General features: G+C 42.7%; 1 protein-coding gene across 1 annotated transcript in view; it reads left to right on the top strand.

The window, feature by feature from the left end:
- LOC111149019 (pleckstrin homology like domain family B member 2) overlaps positions 1-20,152 on the top strand; it is a 218,046-nt gene that overhangs the window by 22,288 nt on the left and 175,606 nt on the right. The window lies entirely within an intron of this gene.

Here is a 20,152-nt window from a genome sequence, read left to right as displayed (position 1 = left end):
TGGAAAATTTCTGTAACACAATACCCAGCTCTGATCCCCGCAGACTCTCTCAGGCTTTTTATTTTTTTGGTTTGGGTTAAACTATGACTTCATACGCAAAAAGAAGCCTCATTTCCCAGTGTCCTCAGCAGATTCATAAACATTACAGGCTCAAAACCCTCCAGTTCCTAGGAATTCCAAAGAATTAACTTCCCTTTTCTGAAAACGCAGAGCAGCAATTAAGAAGTGAGAAGAAAAATGGGAAAACTAAGTCTACCTGCCCTTCAGGACCTGTGGCTCTGTGGCTCGTCCTCTTGTCCCGCTCCCGTCCCCCAGAGTAGTGTGATTCCCAGCTTGCCCACAGGGGCCCCCAAGGAATGACAAGAAAGCATGGCTGCCCTTAGCTTGATGACCCTGCCTGAAACGGGGTGTGTTGGACAACCAAGCAACAGAAAGCAAGGGTTAGAGGCCTGATTCCTTGACTTACTAGTATTTTTCCCTACTAGTGTATAAACCTTCCACAAACTGCGTCTAATGTGAGTCTGGACAAATCTGAACAGGGCAGTGGGTTTCCACGGAGTGTCTGCCCCCTGACAAGCTGCTCCCGCAGCCGAGCGACAGACTGCACAGCCTCCAGAGCCCGGCAGTCTGGCTTTGATTCCCAGCTCCGCCCCTAACCGACTAGCCCAGTAACTTTGCTGCCAGTTTCACAACCTCTCCATGTCTTCGCTCCTCATCCAGAAATGGGGCTCGATCCCTACCTTGGAAGACTTTACAAGGAATAAGTTATTTAAGACATTAGAGGGTGTTCACGAACGTTCCTGGCACATAATAAGTTCTACAGGCATTGCTCTTGTTATTATTACTAGTTCCACCGTAGGGCAAGTCATGGAGCAGTTCTGGCTACATTTGCTCAAGAAAAACATAATGGCATCATAGAGAAGAAGGGACCAGATTGGTGTCCTGGTAAGGGGGCAGCTTTGGAATCAGGTAGCTCTGAGTTTGACCCTTAACCCAGCTACTTGCGTTGAGTAACCTTGGGCAAGTTATGAACCTCTTTGAGATCCAGTTTTCTTCTTATAAAATAGAGACAGTAATACTTACCTCCTATGGTTGCTGGGAAGATCCAGTGACGTACTGTTTGGGAAGCACCTGACCCTCGGTCAGCAGCTGGGGAATGGGAGTTATTAGGTGGTAAACTGGTCACATGAATAAAGAAACCCATCAACTGATGAAGCCACTTACGACCACCCTGCTTGATACAACAGACTAAACTAATTCCAACACCTAAGATTCTTACCAAAACAAACAAACAAACAAACAAACAAAAAACAGAGGTTTGACTTAGGATTTTCCAACTGTATCATGGTGCCAAAGCAATATGCATTCAGTAGAAAGCATACTTCAGAGGAGTCTGGGTGGCTCAGTCGGTTAGGTTTCTACCTTTGGCTCAGGTCATGATCCCAGGGTTCTGGGATCAAGTCCCACATTGGGTTCCTTGCTCCGCGGGGATCCTGCTTCTCTCCCTCTTCCTCTGCCTGCCAGTCTGCCTCCTTGTGCTCTCTCTCTCTGTCTCTGTCAAATAAATTAAAAAATCTTAAAGAGAAAAAAAGAAAGAAACCGTACTTCACATTTGCAATACTGGGATCTCTTCTCGGACTAGTGATATGCCCTACAATGCTCTCCCGTGATGCTAGGCATCAACGAGCCACCCAGGCAGCGGCCCGATGACGAGGGTAAACAACCCCTACACTTACAACCATTCTGTTTTTCACTTCCGGTATGATTCAATAAATGACATGAGCTATTCAACACTCTTATAAAATAGGCTGGTGTTAGATGATGCAGAGCGACCATAGGCTAACAGTGTTCTGAGCATATGTCAGGTAGACTCGGCTAAGCTGTGATGTTCTGTAGGTTAGGTCTATCACATATCCTGTCGACTTAGGATATTTTCAACTTATGAGGAGTTTATTGGGTCACAAGCCCTCTGTCAATGGAGGAAGTGCTATCTGGTCAGAGTACAGGGTAAAACGGCACAGTACATTTTTCTGTCTCTTGTGTTAAACTTGATTTGCTGTCTGGATGTATAAACCACTCATCACCCCAACCCCCCCATTTAGCCTCTTTTCTTTATCAATCACATTTTTGTTCCAACATATGCATGGGGATGTGGGATTTTGCCAGGTTTTGTAAGGGAGCTATGATGAAAGTACTCCCCAGACACTGAGATTTCAACCTCCAGAGGCTATGAAAGTCTGTGATGAAATGAAGGACCTTAAGGCATCACAAACAGGGCAGCGGCGTCGCTTTGTGTCAGGGGGTCACGGGTTAAACTATGCTCCAAGGGGAGCCTTTGACAATAGAATGAGCACCCCCTAGAGTTGTGCAACAGCGTAGCTCTGATCCCCAAACGCAAAACATGAGGTCCACTGACTCAGACTGGGACTTAACCCCCCTTACTTTTCATGAGTCAGACTCTGTCTTCCATTTCTCCTTGCTGAGGGAGACTGTGTTAATCCCTGGGTGATCTAGTCATGAAGAAGAATCACAGAATCACCCATTCTGAGAGTTGAAAGACCTACCCAGGTCATCCACCCAACCCTCTGCAGTGCTCCAGGGGAACTTGTCAGTGTGTTTCCGAGTTGCCTTTTGTTGGTAGGAAAACCACTTCCCAGGAGTGTTAGAATTCCCCCATGTGACCTGTCATTCTCCCAGCAGGAGGGTGGGGGGAACGAGGAAACCAGAAGCACCCTCTGCCCTTGGCTGCCTCCACCAGCATCCGTGTTTGAAGTACCTAGGTGTGGCTTGCAGGATTTCCTGAAGATGTGGGAGAAAGCAGTGATGTCGCCGCTCAAGGTGCAGTGAGAAGGAAAAGGACGAACCCAGATACCGGTGGAGGGAGATGAGGATTCCAGGACCCCTAACCAAGCAGATGTTCTTTTGCTTTTATATTTTCTCTTGCCCATGCCCCATTCGCTTCTTTGCAACAGTATCATCGAAAAAGCACTTTAGAGCTAAAAGTCACCGACCAAATTACCTCGTTCAGTTTGCAGATGAGGAAACGAGTCCCAGACATCAGGCAGTAGGAAGCATCCAGGAAAGAGGACCGATACAGAAGTCACTTAGGCTTTCAGCTGCCTGTAGAAGGAGAAAGAAGTGTATTCGGGTTCATAGTAAGTGGTATTTTTAACTCCATTATATAGATAAAGAAATTAAGCTCAAAAGTAAATGGTGATACATTTCTTCTCTGGTTCTTAAACTACTCTGCTGGGTTGGGCAATGCATCAGGGCCTGAGCTAAAAACCAGAGCCGGCTTCTATCAAACAGTTCCTTGGAATGGAAACACAGGTGGGAGGTGTGTGGGGGAGGGGGCGGGGCAGAGGGAGGGGGGAGACATGGTCCCATCCTTTGACTCTTGAGTTGGAAGGAAAGCAAGCATCCAACCAGGAATGTGGAATCTACTTTAACATTTCACTGTTGTTTCTTCCTCTCCACACACAAGGGCACACAGCCACTCACACAGCAAGTGGCAAGAACATACATCTGCAGTGAGAACACTTTTTTATATAATACCTGTGCCGTTTTTCTCAATTTCACATTTTCTCCTTCTATAAAGTAGGGATGTGATGATGTCCTTCACATAGCATTGTTGTATAATAAAATAAAATAATGAAGTGTGATTGCTTTTTAAACCGCAAAGCAGTAATTCTTCAGTAATTTGGCTTAAGAACTTTCTTAAGAATTTGGTGAATGCTAAAGACCCTCACAAAAATTCCCACAAGTGGACATGATGTTTTGCACATAATTTCAGAGGGTTCGCAGACCCTCTGAAGACCTCAGCTTAACACCTCCTCCACAAGTGCTTACCAAATGTGGAATATTCCAGTCTGAACATTCCAGTCTGAAAATTCTAGAGTTTTCCCAACTTGGCATAAACTTGGTGTGTGGCTTTCATTTATTTGATAAACCCTCACTTGGCCCTTACTAGGTACTCGATCTGTAGGGGCACAGACGTCCTTATCTTTTAGGAGTTAACACTGCTAAAGGTGTATTAAAGCCAAAGAGTTCCTTCACATGCGTTGTGTCAACTGAGAAGGTCACTTCACTCTGGCATCTGGCTTTATAGCTCCTGTCTGGTTACTCTGGTCAGTTAGAGGACAGTGTGGTCACAGCTATTCTGACCGGGAACCTGTATACAAAAATGTTGAGGGACGTTTCCCAACTCTGTGCAAGTGTTCTTTCCCCCAGAAAGATCTGGGTGCGGATAAGCAGAGGGAAGCTGTGTTCAGCTTTGGGTGAAACACTATTCCTCACAATCCTGGGGTCTCCTAGTAAGAACCCTTCATGCCAGTTAAAGGACATCTGTAAACATCTGCCATTCTTCCACATTTTACTAAGTAGAATCTTGTAGATTATTGCTGCCAAACTAGAGAATCAAATATTTCTGGTCATATAACCCCAAATCAGAAATATCCGTTTTCACTATGAGCAAAGGTTTTCTTTCTTTCTTTCTTTCTTTTTTTTTTTTTAATTTTCTTTCCTTTTAAATTCTTCCATCTGGGTTTTAAATTACTCTACCATTTTCTAGTTTGAGGAATCAGAAAAAAAAGCATATTTCCCTTATCTGAAAATAAGGATAGTAATTGTGACTTCTGCATTTAGTTGTGAGATTACATGAGGTGGCTTTTTTTTTTTTTTTTTTTTGCCATTCTAATTCCTTTTTTTTAAATTTCTTTATACAATTTAATTTAGCTAACATATAGTATATTATTAGTTTCAGGGGTAGAATTTAGTGATTCATCACTTGCATACAACACCCAGTGCTCATTTTATCAAGTGACCTCCTTAATGCCCATCACCTAAATACCCCATTCCCCCATCTCCCCTCCAGCACCTTCTTTTTGTTTCCTAGAGTTCAGCATCTCTTATGGTTTGTTTCCCTCTCTCTTTTTATCTTGTTTTTTTTTCCTTCTTTTCCCCTATGTTCATCTATTTTGTGTCTTAAATTCTACATATGAGTGAAATCATATGGTATTTGTCTCTGACTGACTTAGAAATAAGTCATCACAGCATAATACCATCTAGTTCCATCTACATCATTGCAAATGTCAAAAATTTCATTCTTTTTGATGGCTGCATAGTATTCTTGTGTGCATGTGCACGCACGTGCACGCACGCACGTGTGTGTGTTTGTGTCTGTGTGTGTGTGTGTGTAATCTCACATCATCTTTATCCATTCATCTGTCAATGGACATCTGGGTTCTTTCCATATTTTGGCTATTGTGGACATTGCTGCTATAAACATGAGATATTTTTAATCAAGTACTCAGAATGATTCCTGGCACTTAGTGATAGCTCAACAAATGGTAACAATTATAATTATCATGACCCCATTCCCAACAGCTATATCTTTAGCTATTGCCAGAGGCTCGTGACTTTACCAGCAAAGAGAAACTTGTTTTGCTGTAGCTACTATTCTCCAGAATATCATTTTAAAAATCCAGCCACTAAATCTGTCTGCAGAGATGTTATTTTTTGTGACAACTGAGGCTTGGTTTTCCAAGCTCCAGATTGAGAGGTATATTAACTGAGTTTTATAGGGGAAGCAGGTGGAATTTGCAAAGAGCTGGTTAAGATGTGATGGGAGTGAGGCTTTGAAGTTGAATTAGAAGCGAGAAAACAGAGAGAGAGAGAGAGAGAGAGATGATTGATCCTCACTGGGAATGCCTAGAAGACAATTAAGAAAAGGCAAGAGTACAAGGCAGCAAATGGGTGCCCCTTCCCTTATGCGGGGGTAATTAAAGCCAATTGTCTCATTTCATTTGGGATGATTTTTTTTTAAAGATTTTATTTATTTATTTGACAGACAGAGATCACAAGTAGGCAGAGAGGCAGACAGAGAGAGGAGGAAGCAGGCTCCCTGCTGATCAGAGAGCCCGATGTGGGGCTTGATCCCAGGACCCTGGGATCATGACCCGAGCCGAAGGCAGAGGCTTTAACCCACTGAGCCACCCAGGCACCCCCATTTGGGATGATTTTGACTAGAAACTGGATTGCAAGAATAAGACAGAATTTCTGCACAGAGGGGGTTGGGAAGTGGTGACATATGCCAAGGAGAACTGACATGTTCTCGTAAAATCCTGTCCTGTCCACCTAGACTCAATGACTGCCTTTCCTATGCTCATATATTTTGCAACAAGTGTTTTCCACAAGGAAGGAAAGTTTCATTCTCTGCAAACAGCAGAGGAAGGTTCCAATGCATTTGAAGAGGAAAGAAATGGAAGAGGACAGTTGGTGAGAGCTGTGGTGCTGACAGCATGACCTCAAGAGGGCCTTTTTCTGTCTTGGCCTAAGCCTAACCCATGAATGAAAACACTGGAAGTGACCAGCCACAGGAATTCAGGAATTGCTGGGGAGCTCATTCATCAGTGAATCCGTCCACACGCACCCACACCCTCTGGTCTGGCCACACATACGTGCATCACTGTGGTGGCAATGCTAACAGACACTGGCTGGCCAAAGGTCCATACACTACGCACTCACAGCAAACTCTCCTCCCCTCCTCCGCTCTGCTCTGCCTTGCCAGCTGATTTTGCTTTGTCTCACTGGGCCTACGTGCAGAGGTCCTCAGAAACAATACTTAGATTCAGGTCTGGAATGCTTCTACATACCATCGATCCAACTCCCACTCTCATTTTTGCCTCAGGGTGGGATTCGCAAATGCCCAAGTAGCCCTCCAGCCACCAATGAGCAATGTCTTCTGTCTCTAATTACGGGCCAATGAAAACAAAGCCTTCAGTGAACCGGCTGCCTTCTTTTCACCTCTGACCCGTGGTCAGACACGTGGCTGGGAGTGTTACCAGACAGAAATTGTTAGTGAAGACCCACGTTTAACAGGACATTTATTTGTGACCTAAGAGCAGCTTAGGTCTTGGGCTTGACTTCTGTTTAGTACATGAGTTCAACCTTGCATGTGAAACCTAGTGTTTGGAGGTGGCTTGGCCTAGGGAAGAGAAAAGAAACTGCTTCCTCCTGAGTTCCTTTACAAGTACCTGGGCCAAAAGGAGGATGGGGAAACCAGTCCAGATATTAGGGCCCAATGGTCTGGGAAGGAGTCCAATGCCCAAATAAACATTTGCACTTGGGTCCAAAGCCTCACTCAGCTGAGCTGTCACACACCTTCCTCTCCACATATGCTGACATCACAGAGATTATAAAGACAGCCTCTTTTATCTCACAAGATCCCACCAACTAAATATTCATCATCTGCCTGTCCTCAATCTGAATATTTCATTGCTCTAAATCAAGGTCGGTTGGAGTTTCACCAGTGTATCCTCAAATAATCAAGCCAAAGTGCCCATAGTGTGCATGAGCCTGGGCAACGTCAGGGAAGAAGGCTGCTGAGGAATTGAATTTCCTCATCCTGAAGATTTCCTAAGTCAAAAATGCACATGGAAAACCCTGCATATGCTCTTGGCTTTCTGGGTGTGCAATTCTGCCCACAGCCTGCTGCTCTGGAAAGTTTTCCCATCAAGCTCCTGTGTTTGGTTCCATCTCTACACCGTGTGATCTTCCGCTGCTCTGTTCAGTAAGTGTTTGGGCAGATGGATGCAAATCGATGAAACACACATGGTTTATATAAGACGGAGATGAAGAACCCTGCTGGCTGGGATACGCCTGACGGGTGATTACCACAAGCATCCTCGTGGTTTAGAAGAGAAAGATAAATTAACCCACAGAATCTATTGTTGTCTTTTAGTTCCTTTGTTTCCATAACTTCTCATATAATTTCACAAGCTTGACTTCACTTTCAAGTATTCCAACATAACATTGTAGAGAAAGATGCAGGATCATCAGTTCATAAGTGGAAGACTGGGGCTATTAGAAAGACAGGCTGGAGCCGCACAGCCAAGAATCCCTGTCTGTGTCCAGAGGCCTCTATCACCCTCAACAGAAGGTGCTTCCTCTGGGCAAGGTTCTCATTACGTCAGCAATGTGTTTTTCCAGATACCAGCCTCCCTTGGGATGTAAAAATTGTCTGGGGAAACATTTATCATCTCTAAGCAGGGATTTAGATCTTTGTTTGCCCGTTACATTTTCTTCTAATTTCCCTGTGTGTGTGTGGGTGTGGGTGTGTGTACCATTTTCCTTAGAGATTATCAATTAGTAAGACTTTGCGGATTTAGTTTGACGTTTGTTACTATTTTGAACGCAAATGTTAAGTGGTTGTCCTCTGAGAATCTGTGACTTTTGTGCTATATTTTTTTTTCCAGAAGCAATGATTGTCTTGGCTCAGGCACACACACACACACACACACACACACACACCAGGTTCTGAAACAATAGAAACACACTTGGGAAAATGCGGACCGTGTACAAAACTCTTTTACGTTCCTATAGGAATACTGTGACAAATCTCATATTCCTGTACCCACTTCACAAATGGAAAACCTGTTCAGAGATATGAAGTGACCTGCTAATATCACATGGCTCTTGTGTCACAGAGCTAAAATTAGAAACCAAAAGTAAAAATCGGACTGCTCAACCTAGGAACTTGCCAGTATAGGCTGTGAGGCTCCTTATGGAAGATGAGCAGAGAAAGGTAATGTTAAAATCCTAGTCCTGGTGGGCTAATCAAGGATCTGATCACCCACAGAGAAGAGCAGCCTCAGGACAAAACAGTAACTGGTCTAATTCCAGCAAGCTGGAGTCAAGATTTGTGAGGCCTGGTAGCAAAGACATGGAGCCTAACAGCCTTGTGGTACCCTGGACCTCCTCCCCAAGGCTCCTCACACATCAGTATGCACCTATCCCTTTCCCCACAAGTTCTGGTAGAGCTCAACCCACTCCGATTGGTCAATCAGCAATCCTGGACCTTGAGAAAGAAGATTTTGTGTCTAGGTAAATGTATTCATTTCCTAGAGCTGTCGTAACAAAATGCCATACACTCGCCGGCTTAAACAACAGAAATTTATTGTGTCATAGTGTTAGAGGCTAGAATTTCAAATTGAGGTGTCGACGGTTTGGTTCCTTCTGAGGGCCGAATGAGGGGAAAATCTTTTCCATGCCTCACTCCTTGGCTTCTGGTAATTTGCTGGCAGACAGGCCTTTCCTTGGCCTGATATCTATCTCTGCAGTCTTGGCCTTCTTTGTCACATGGCGTTCTCCCTGTGTGTGTGTTTCTCTCTGTGCTCAAACCACCCCCCCCCTTTTTATAAGGACACCAGTCATTCTGGAATCAGGACCACCCTAATAACTTCATCTTAATTTGATCATCTGTTAGAATCTACTTACAAAGAAGGTCAAATTCACAGGTATTGGTGGTTAGGATCGCAACATCTTTTGCAGGACACACTTCAATCCGTAACAGTAAAGACAGTGCTTCTTCTTGAAAATCATCTACTCTGAACTAGTCATCCCTGACATACTTATTTTGGTTTCACCTACCTCAAACATAACGACTAACTTCCTTTTATAACGATCAACTTTATCCCTTTAGGTTTTTAAAATTTCTGTATTTTGGCAAACAGCCCTTTGGATTTAGTACAAAATACACCCATTTCCCTGAAAGATAAAGACTCTCCTAAAATACAAAGTTGCTATATTATGGGGATGTATTACTTCTCTCTTACTTGAACTATAAACTCTGTTTACTCACATCATGGAACACAAGTAACATACTAAAAATGGATGAAAATCTATGTTAGTATTATTATTATTCAGAAGAAGACCTTGTTCAGAGGGAAGTTTTCTCCAACGTAATTCTGGAAAAGTTCTACAAGTTGTATTTTCCAAAGGATTTAACCTTTAAATCTTTCTGATTTATTTTTTTTAAATAAATTGCTTTTATATTTTCTATAGTAAAAAAAGTTGCTTTGTTTTTTTTTTAAGAAAGGGAGGGAATGGGGGAGGAAGGAGGGATAAGAAGAACACAGAAGACGACGCCCAGCCAAGTCTAAATTCCACTCTGGTTTTTAATTTGCATTAGCATTTTTCTCAGTTCAGAATCACAGGTGAAAGTATAAGAGAACATCCAGTGTCACTTTCTTCATCAAAGAGCTTCCCTATAGCCTGAGAACGTATCCTTTTGCCTTATACATCCCGGTACCTCAGGGAAAGACAGTATTTCATTACAGAAACACCTCATACAGCCCCTCTTGGCACGCTTTCTTCAGAGGCCCTCCACTGAGCCGCCACAGGAGGGCTGGGGCCTGTGAGGACTGTAGTTGGCATTTTCTCCACAGAGAGAAAACGCTTAGCTGGGGCTCCGAACCCCTCCTCTGTCCACACCCATTCGTGTGTAAATCAAACACCTCTGATTCCCAGTATATTTTCCCTGGGTCTCAACATAGAGGCAAACAACTACAGTAAACAGTTAAATACTTACTTTCTTGCTACCAGGATTGAATGGGCGAAAGTCAGAGACCGGTCCTTGGTGGAGGCGAGCATGAAATTCGGGGCTCTGACAGCATTACTCAAAGTACAGCCTGAGAACTACTTTCCGCAGAATCAATTGAAAAGTTTGTTAATAAAAATTAACCAGGTGGGGTGCCTGGGTGGCTCAATGGGTTAAAGCCTCTGCCTTCGGCTCAGGTCATGATCCCAGAGTCCTGGGATGGGCCCAACATCGGGCTCTCTGCTCAGCGGGAAGCCTGCTTCCCCCCGGCCCTCTCTGCCTGCTCTCTGCCTACCTGTGATCTCTGTCTGTCAAATAAAAAAAAAATTAAAAAAAAAAAAAGCTTTAAAAAAATTAAAAATAAATTTTAAAAAATTAACCAGGTTTCTCAGGTTCGGCTTCAAACCAACATTATCAGAAATTCTTGGAGTGGGAACTAAGGAATCTCATTTTTATTGCTTCCCAGGGGCCTTCAACACACCGTAAGGTATGAGAGCCACTGCATGACCCAAATGTACATGAGCAGCCAAGGCTTATGTGAATATGGATCCCAACATGTACCTAGGTGTCCTTGAGGACCCAGAAAATCAGTGATTTGTCACGCTAGTTAAGTGAAGTTGGACTTTGATAGGGTCTTCCTTGACTTCTGCCTTCTCTGCAGAGAGTGTTTCTACACCTCAGCTTTCTTCAGCATTTTGCATGCCCTCCATGCTATTGGATTGTTGTGATTGAGTTACCTGAATTCCTTTTTCAGGCAGAGACAATGGCTTATTATCTCTGTGGCTTTCTCTATCCTTGCCTGACAGAGCTCCTGCCTAATAAGCCTTTGTTGATTAAACAAATAAACACAGCTGCTTTACCCCTCAGGAACTTAGTGAGAAAAGGATTTCTGTTAGATCTCGGTAAACTATTGGGGTTCACTATGGCACAGGTTTAAGATGAGGTCAGGTCTGACTGGAACTTCAGCCTTGTTCCTGAGATCCCCAAACAGTGAGTTTCATCACAAATGCTACCCCCATCATCTTTCTCTTGTTATTGATGTAGAGGTTGCTCATGATATGACATTAGTTTCAAGTGTACAACACAGTGACCCAACTTCCCCACAAGGGTAGCTCCCATCGGTCACCAGGCAGACGCCATTACAACACCATTGGCTGTATGCCTTATGGTGTGCCTTTCATCCGGGTACCCTAGACATTCTGTAACTAGAAGCCTGTACCTCCTACTCCCTTTCACTCATTTTGTCCATCCTCCCCACCAACCCCATGCCCTGCCACCACCAGTCTGCTGTCTGTAGTTACAGGCCTGGTTCTGCTTTTGCTTTTCACTTGGTTTGTCTTAGATACCACGTCATCTCTCGAGTTGGAAACTTGTTCCTACACTCTCATTTCACCTTGCCTTTGAAAGGATATTATTACTGGTAGGTAGCAGGAAGGGGCCCAAACAGCCTTATTAGAAAGAGAGTTGCGGGGCACCTGGGTGGCTCAGTGGGTTAAGCCTCTGCCTTCGGCTCAGGTCATGATCCCAGGGTCCTGGGATCGAGCCCCGCATCAGGCTCTCTGCTCAGCAGGGAGCCTGCTTCCCTTTCTCTCTCTCTGCCTTCCTCTCTCTCTGCCTGCCTCTCGGCCTACTTGTGATCTCTCTGTCAAATAAATAAATAAAATTAAAAAAAAGAAGAAGAAGAAAAAGAAAGAGAGTTGCAAATGGTGTTTAGTTGCCCTATGGATTTAGGACTCAAGTGACGTCTCCACCTACCCAAGGTCCAGGAACGCCTACGGAGGTCCTAGTGGGTGTTGCTCTCTGCATCTCGAGGCTCCAAGGGAGCAAGGGCCACATTCTCAGCAGAGGAGGAAGGCCAGTGCCTAGGAAAGCCTCTAAGGCCTGACTGTTCCTCCCTCCCTGTGGAGTGCTCCCAGGCTCTCAGGTAGGCTCTGTGGGAGGCTGGAAGGCAGCTTGTGGCCCCAGGCCATTGCAGGACTGAGATCTGACGCAGATGTGTCTCCCAACTTGCCCTTGCTACAGGGTTTACGCCTTGACTAGTGACCCTTCAGGGATGGTTTGGTGGTTTCAGAAGTTCATAAAGTCAGAAAGCAACAAACAAATGTGGTCATCGGTCCTGGTGCTAACGCGCGCGCTATCTCCAGGAAACTGAGGTGGGACAGGAAAACGCTGGGGCTGAAGGCACTGAGTGGTTTGGCACATCTGGTTTGAGATGTGCTCACTGAAGAAGTGCCAGAAATATGACGAGGAATTTGGGGTCCTGGGAAAGGGCACCACCCCCAGGGCTCGGGGTGGTTTTGGGGGCTTTTTTCTGTTTTCATCTTTAAAAAGAACAACAACAACAAAAAAAACTGAAATAAAGCTGACTTGAAATAAGTTCAGTCATGTGTATATCCTAAGTCTGGTACATTCTTTGTCCTGTTAACATCTCTTTATTTCAAAGCACACTGTCAATTTATAAGGCCCAAACTTCACAGTGTTTTTAATTTAAGCAGAGGGTTTTGCCAAGCCTAGCCCTGAGAGAAATATTTTCATTATCCAGCTCTCCGATGGACCCCGCAGCTCGGGTGGGGTTTCACTCTCCAATTCAGCCAGTCTCTGGCTGCTCAAAGGCAAACCCCACGGATGGTCTTGAGAGGCGAAAACGAGCTGATGCCCGCACCTGCAGTGAGAGGTCCATAGCAGGGAGTGGGTGGCAGAGGTAGGAGAACCAAATTGAGATTTAAATTTAATAGTGCTATATGTGATAGAAAGCAAAGGAAGGGTCGAATCATAGCAATTCCTAATAATTAGGAGAATCATCACTACAATTACTGAGCCCTGATTGTCGCAGCAGCCTACCCTGTGCCTTTACAGATGCATCGTTCCCCCAACAGCCTTAGGAATAGATAACGACCATGTCCTGGTCATCATTTACAGCTGTAGCAGAAGCGCAGACAGATCAAAGGGAGATGGCTCCGGCTCTCCTTTTGTCCGCTGCCGGGTTGGTCCACACCCTTAGAAAACGAGCTTCAACAAGGTCTAATCACTCCCCCGCCCCGGGATTAAGAAGGTGAGTAACCTTGGAAGCAAATCACTTGGAAAGGCCTGTAGATGATAGTCTAGAAAGACTACTGAGTCCAGAAGTAGGGGTTGAAGATGCAGAGCATGAGGGCTCAAGGGGCGACCTGAATTTGCTCTAGTCTGGAGCCCTGGGAGGGCAGAAAGGCCTTAGGAAGGGGCCAGGAGACCTAAATGACAGATCTGGCAGATTTCTGGCAGCCTCTCGCAGACCTTTTCTAACTATACATTTTTTTTAGACATCACACAATTCAGATGCATGAAATCTGGTTTATCCTAAAGGTGGAGTTAAATAAGCAAAAAAAAAAAAAAAAAGTTCCTATAAAACTGGATATAATGAAATTTTGACTTGAAATTCAACCCAGAGAATAATTATTTTAGGTATGTTTTACTCTAGCAAAGAAATCAGCAGAGATCTTGTATTTTTCTACGGTTACATGTTTAGGAACCCATTTATTTCTAATTGCTAAATTAGCAAGAGCCAAGAATTCACACTGACTTTATGAAAATGGGCACTCATTTCTCAAATAAGGTGTTTACGTATGCCTCACTGCTTTGCTATAAAATTCACCCTGAAAAATTCTCAGAGCTGTTTGTGCAAACTTTGGAACACAGTTAGCTCTTTTGGAGAGATCCAGAGCTCCTCAGCAGCAATGCCAAAGGCAGGAGATCTGGAAGCAGAGTGTAACTGCACAGAGAAAGCTCCTGAGCCAACTCGCATGAGTAACTAGAATGAGAAACCCCGGTGACTGCTATTTGAGAATGCACTCTTGAAGAACAGACCTTATTTAAATGCGGATGGGTCCAGTTGCCTATACAGTTGGAGGGTAGATGGATCTGGGCAAGAATCCACGTTGTTATATAAACTTTCCTGCATTCTAGTCTAAATCTTTCTTCATCTATCAAGTGGGACTAGGGAGGAAAGGGAGTAGGAAAAAGAAGAAGATAGAAAAGCAAAATCTCTTTCTATAGTATGGTGCATAAGTCAACATTTTAATTTATGGGAAGTCCCTTTCTGCTCTTGTACTAGATTTCCAAAGTATTTATGATGTATGGGCTTTTATATCTGTTGTACAAGCCAGATATTAATTTACTTTCTGAGTTCACATTCCTCCAATTATGCCTCACCCTCCAAGCTGATCCGGTTGGGATCTCCCACCAGCATTCTGGAAAGTCCAGCTTCCTGAGGGTAAATCTTTCCCTGCCAAATACTGAATAACGGCACCCTATCTTAGAAAATATGGAGGAAGTGATTTGTAATGACTCATACACCTGGATATAAGACTCAAAGAATCTAGGCCAGCATAAGAGTACAAAATAGTCACAGTCCAGGCTTGATGTTGCATAAAACCTTCACCTTGCCTTAATGGGGAAGTTTAGCAACACGTAATGCCTCTACACTTGGCAACCGGCCCAGGGGTCAATGGTAATGATTATACTCGCTCCTTTTTAATCTTTCTCAAAGATAGAAATGCGTCCTTAGCAAGTCTATTGCTAAGGAAACAGAAGATAGACTCTTAGTCTTAAGGAGCTTATGGTCAAGCTAAGAAAATCTGGAAAAGCACATATGGTTTAGGAGCCAAAAAGAAGTAAAACCCCCAAAAGGCATAAAAAAAAGAGAAGACAGAAAGGTAAGCCAAGAGGCAATCTCACGCAATGAAGGAAGGAAGCCGAGACAGAAAAGCTTTGATGTGAGGCAACGTCATGTCCCATAGGAAGTTCTGAGGAACTGACTTCTCTATAAATACATAGAGGTCCTTGCTAGTGAAAGATACCTCCACCATGCACAGTAATGAGGAACTCATTATTAAATTGGAGCCATTATGCTTTTCTAAATAAGGATTTATGTGTTTTTTTTCCTTTCCTTTCTTTTTTTCTTATAAAACAACCCAAAATATGCAGAATCCAATTTGAAGTTAATATCCAGCTCTAAAATTTAGGCTCAGAATTTATGGTATTTCTTTTCTCTTGCTTTCTAACAAAGGGACATTTAGTGTGGTACCGTAAATCAGACCACTCTTCTCTCATCTGCAAATATTTAGAAGAACTGAAAGGCCAAAGGCACTCTGGTTCCAGATTACTAGAAACAGCACTTTCCTTCTCTATTCAGCTTTATGTGATTTCTTTCGATCGCGTTCCACATTTTTTTTTTCTTCAAAAGCGTGCTGGCTTGTGGTAACCCTCGCATGCATCATATTCTCAATTTGTTGTTTGATGCCATCTGTTTAACACAATAGAAAAGAATTGAGAGTCCTATCGTGTCATCTGAATTCATCTGATCCCCCTCCGATGAATATATGGCACTATTCTATGGGGCAAAAATCACGGGGGCTAAATCCTTCAAGTAGGCTCAGATGGCAAACATCTGTTTTACCCTGGTATAGATGTTAGGTGTTCGACATCTTTGCCCGTCCCCACCCATACTTTTTCTGGTAAATGGATTGGCTTCTGGCAAATCCAGACCCCTCGATGCACCCTAGAAAGGGTATTTTAAAAGCATAGGAGTCAGCAGAATCTTATGGAGAGCTCTGGATTTGCATGCCATCATGCAACCAAACTACTTCCTTGAGGGAGTCATAAACCTCTCATTTTGAAAATAGGGTTCACTTATGTACCCCCCCAAATTCATAGCTGAATTCCTAACTCACAATATCTCCAAATCTGACCTTACTTGGAAATAGGGTCTTAACAAATGTAATCAAGTTAAAATGAAGTCATTAGGATGAGTTGATGCCAATATGACTGAGGTCCTTGCAGAATGGGGAAATTTCGACACAGACACACATAGAGAGAAAACACCATGTGGATATCCTACAAGTCAAAGACAGAAGAATGGAGGCAACAGATCGTTTTCTCAAAGTGCTAAAAAGGAACCAACTTTGCCAGCATCTGGATTTCAGACTTCTAGCCTCCACAACTGTGAGACAATAAATTGGCTGGTTAAGCCACCCAGTTAGTGGTTTTGGTTATGGGAGCCCTAGCAAACTATTACAGATCCTATTATAGATCCATCTCACTGGGCTGTGTTAAGAATTACAGAAAATATGTCAAGTATCCAACCTGGCTTCAGGGCTGGAACTGCCCTTCCTGTAGAACACTGCACTTGACCACAGTTTCAGTGAAATTGGAAGACAGCTCATGCTCTCACATGGGAGCTCTCTGCTCTCATTATAATGTCCATGGCCTTAAAGTCCCTCATACAGAGCATCTCTACTTACCACCCAGGGTTCAAAACAGACCAAATGGGTCCTATGAAACCCAAGATCCATTCTGAATCCCTAAAACAAGCATGACAATAGTTGCATAGACATAACTGGGGTGGAGGGAATCTGTGGAGATCAAGGTTTCTCGCCGGTTCTCTTCTGTCATCCGATGCTTTCTCCTCTACCCACAATTTTCCTTCAGTCACAGAGTTCCCCAAACGACTCCCTTTAGCTTCTGGGTGCCCATTAGGCTACTCCTACAACCAATCTTTGGCTACTTTTACAAGACTGGTTCTCGTAGTTCAACGGCATCACAATTACCTGCGGAGTGTGTAAAACCCAGATTGTGGAGTCCTCCTCACAGACTTTCAGTAGGTCTCGGGGAGCACCAGCAAGTGTCTGGGCCAAGCTGATACTCCTGATCTAGGGACCATATTTTGAGAACACCTGATGTATAATCTGACCTTTCTGCTTCAGTTTCCACTGATGACTCATTGACGAACTTTCAGGTTCCCCAAATTTTATTTATTTATTTATGTATTTACTTATTTATTTGATTATAGCTGACACAAAATGTCACATTAGTTTCAGGTATCCAATTTAATGATTTGATGAGTTTATACATTATACTGTGTTCGTCACAAGTGTAGCTACCATCTGTCCCATTACCTCACTTTACAATATCATTGACTATATTCATTATGCAGTGCTTTTTGCTCCCATGACTCCTTCATTTATTCATTTTGTAACTGGAGGACTGTCTGTGCCTCTCCCCTTCATCTATTTTGCTCACTCCCCAGTCTTCTCCCTTCTGGCAGCCATCAGCTTATTCTCTGTATTTGTAAATCTGATTCTGCTTTTGTTTGTTTATTCTCTTTTTGTTTTTAGACTGTTATGAGCTGAATCACATGGTATTCATCTTTCTCAGTCTGACTTATTTCACTTAGCATAATACCCTCTAGGTCCATCCATGTCATCTCAAATGGCACAATCTCATCCTTTTTGTGGCTGCATAATATCTCATTGACTATATCTATGTATATACCACATTTCCCTTACCCATTTGTCTATTGGTGGACACTGGGGTTACTTCCATATCTTGGCTATTGGAAATAATGCTGCAACAAATATATGGATGGACATATCTTTTCAAATCAGTGTTTTTGTTTTCTTTGGACAAATACCCAATAGTGGAATTATTGGATCATGTGATATTTCTACTTTTACCAAAAGTGATATTTTTATAAGGGCTCTGACCCAAATACCCTTTTTGCCTTAGCTACTATAGGTCCCTGACCATCATAAATATTAGAATACTCATAGTAATTAATCCAATCAGCTGTGACCAATGAAAGAGTGGGTATGTGTCCCCACATTTAGTGACTTAGTGCCCTACCCCTTCTGTAAATTTTATAAGTGGAGCCATGAGTCAAGGATTCTGCCATGTGTCTAGTTTACAAAATGCGTGCCCGAACCTTATTTACAAGTCGAATATTTGTCACAGTGAGTTCACAAACGTTGACTTCATACTATACATTATTAAGAAGTATAGCATTTCAGAATCACACCGAACAACATCATTCTAAGGGGAAAGCGCTTCATTGTTCTAACTCGGGTTCCCTAGAACTCTTATATCACAGAGGCTCTTCAGGTAAAACTATGATGGGTTATGGCAGACTTGTAGCTTTGATGGCAAGGGGATGGATCTAATTGTAGCAGTACCATCAGAAGTAGAGACAAAATCTATAGGGGATATTTGCAGGTGTTTTTATATGTCAACGCATTAAATGAGTGTGGTGTCTTTATATAAGTAGATTGTCTGTTTTTTTATAGCATACTGAATCTTGGTTTTCCCCCAGGCCAACCATAGAGCTGTAGACATAGTAGATATTTAGTAAGTACTTGATTAATGAATGAATGGTCATTATCCTTTATATTTGTGTAGTAACTTCGAATCTTTCCATTGGCATCATCTCTGAAACCATCATAATGTATGAAATCTGCTCTGAAGACATTTTTCAGCTTTTGTCCCATTATTTCACTTTACAATATCATTGACTATATAGACACAATTAAAGAAAAATCAAATTGCTAAAAAGAAGTTCAAAATATACCTTCTTTACTTATTTCTGAAGAACTATGGAGGGAATCTATTGACCATGGCACTTCTTTATTTTTTTTCCTAAAGAAACTTCTTTCTCACAGCTCTAGCCCACACGCCTCTCATCCTTCTCTCTTCTTCTCCCTTTGCTCCAATTTTGTAACAAACTCTGTATTACAAGCCTTTCTAACCAAGGTTGCCAAGAGAGTTTGGAACACTCACATTTGTGCCCCAGTACTGAACTTAAATGAGAGTTTTCTTAGGGTCTCTCTTCCCAAACAGTAGCCTCACCCTTAGAGCCCCTTCTTCTAAGATTCTTTACTTCTCTTTCTAAATATATTTAACAAATCACAATTGAATTTCTCTTCTGTAAACAGTCACAAAAAGATGGGGCTCATGTAGATGGTAGAAACAATCATTAGTTTTCCAAATATGATTCAACTTAAAAGCAAAAATTTTCTTTAGCCTTCTGCTATGTGGTTGCATTCCTTTCTCCCCACATTCTCAAATCTCAAATTCTTAAGCAAAGAAGTTTTGGGAATTGTTGTTGTTGTTTTTTTTAATCTAGGAAAGAATCCAGAAAACTTTGTTTTTCTTGGTCTTCATCTTGGTGCAGATGAAATACAGTCTTCTGTATTTCAAGTAGGAAGTGGCAGCTGTAGACAGAGGCAGTATTGCTTCTAGAATGAAATTACCCCAGTCAAAGGGTCATGATGCAACCTGTGATTCTGAATTTATCAAGCAAACAATGACTTAGTTCTATCTTTCTCAGGAAAAAACTCTGTTTACTCATTTAGTGTCTCAGGAATGGGACAGGATCCAAGACCAGGGCCAAGATAGGGTGAGATTTGAAGAAGAGAAACAAACTATAAAGCTAGAAGTCAACTATTAGCATCCAAATGACAATAATAATAGGATGTGGAGATAGGCAATGACTTCCCTTGCACTAGATTGCAAATGTCCAGATTCCTACTAAAAATGATCTCAGATAAATATGGAACCTATTCTAAGTTAAATGGTCAGTCTCAGAAAGGACATGGGGCTCCTGGCAACTATATCAAAACTTGATCTGGTTTCTTAGTTCACATTTCCCAGCTGTTAAGATGCAAAGTGTGAGTGGAAAGAAAGAGAGGTGCTCTGTGCCTGCCTGACCTCCAGAAATGTTAACCACTCTTTAAGTTCAAGAGCTCAAATTTTCAACATTTTATAGTTAATCTTTTAACTTTTTGTTCTTATTATTCCTCAACCTGGAAAGCTCTCCACCCTCCTCTTTACCATGGCCAATCCTTGCTTATCTTTTTGGATTCCGTTTAAACATAATTTTTGCCAGACAGCCTCCCTTGACCCTGGCTACTCTCCTTTAAACTAGATGAACTCCTGCCAGAGCTTCTGTAGTGCCAAGATCCTGCA

The sequence above is a fragment of the Enhydra lutris genome, unplaced genomic scaffold (assembly GCF_002288905.1).
Source record: "Enhydra lutris kenyoni isolate GAN:26980312 unplaced genomic scaffold, ASM228890v2 scaffoldscaffold2, whole genome shotgun sequence".
Classification (NCBI taxonomy): domain Eukaryota; kingdom Metazoa; phylum Chordata; class Mammalia; order Carnivora; family Mustelidae; genus Enhydra; species Enhydra lutris.
This window is presented reverse-complemented; position numbering and strand designations above follow the sequence as displayed.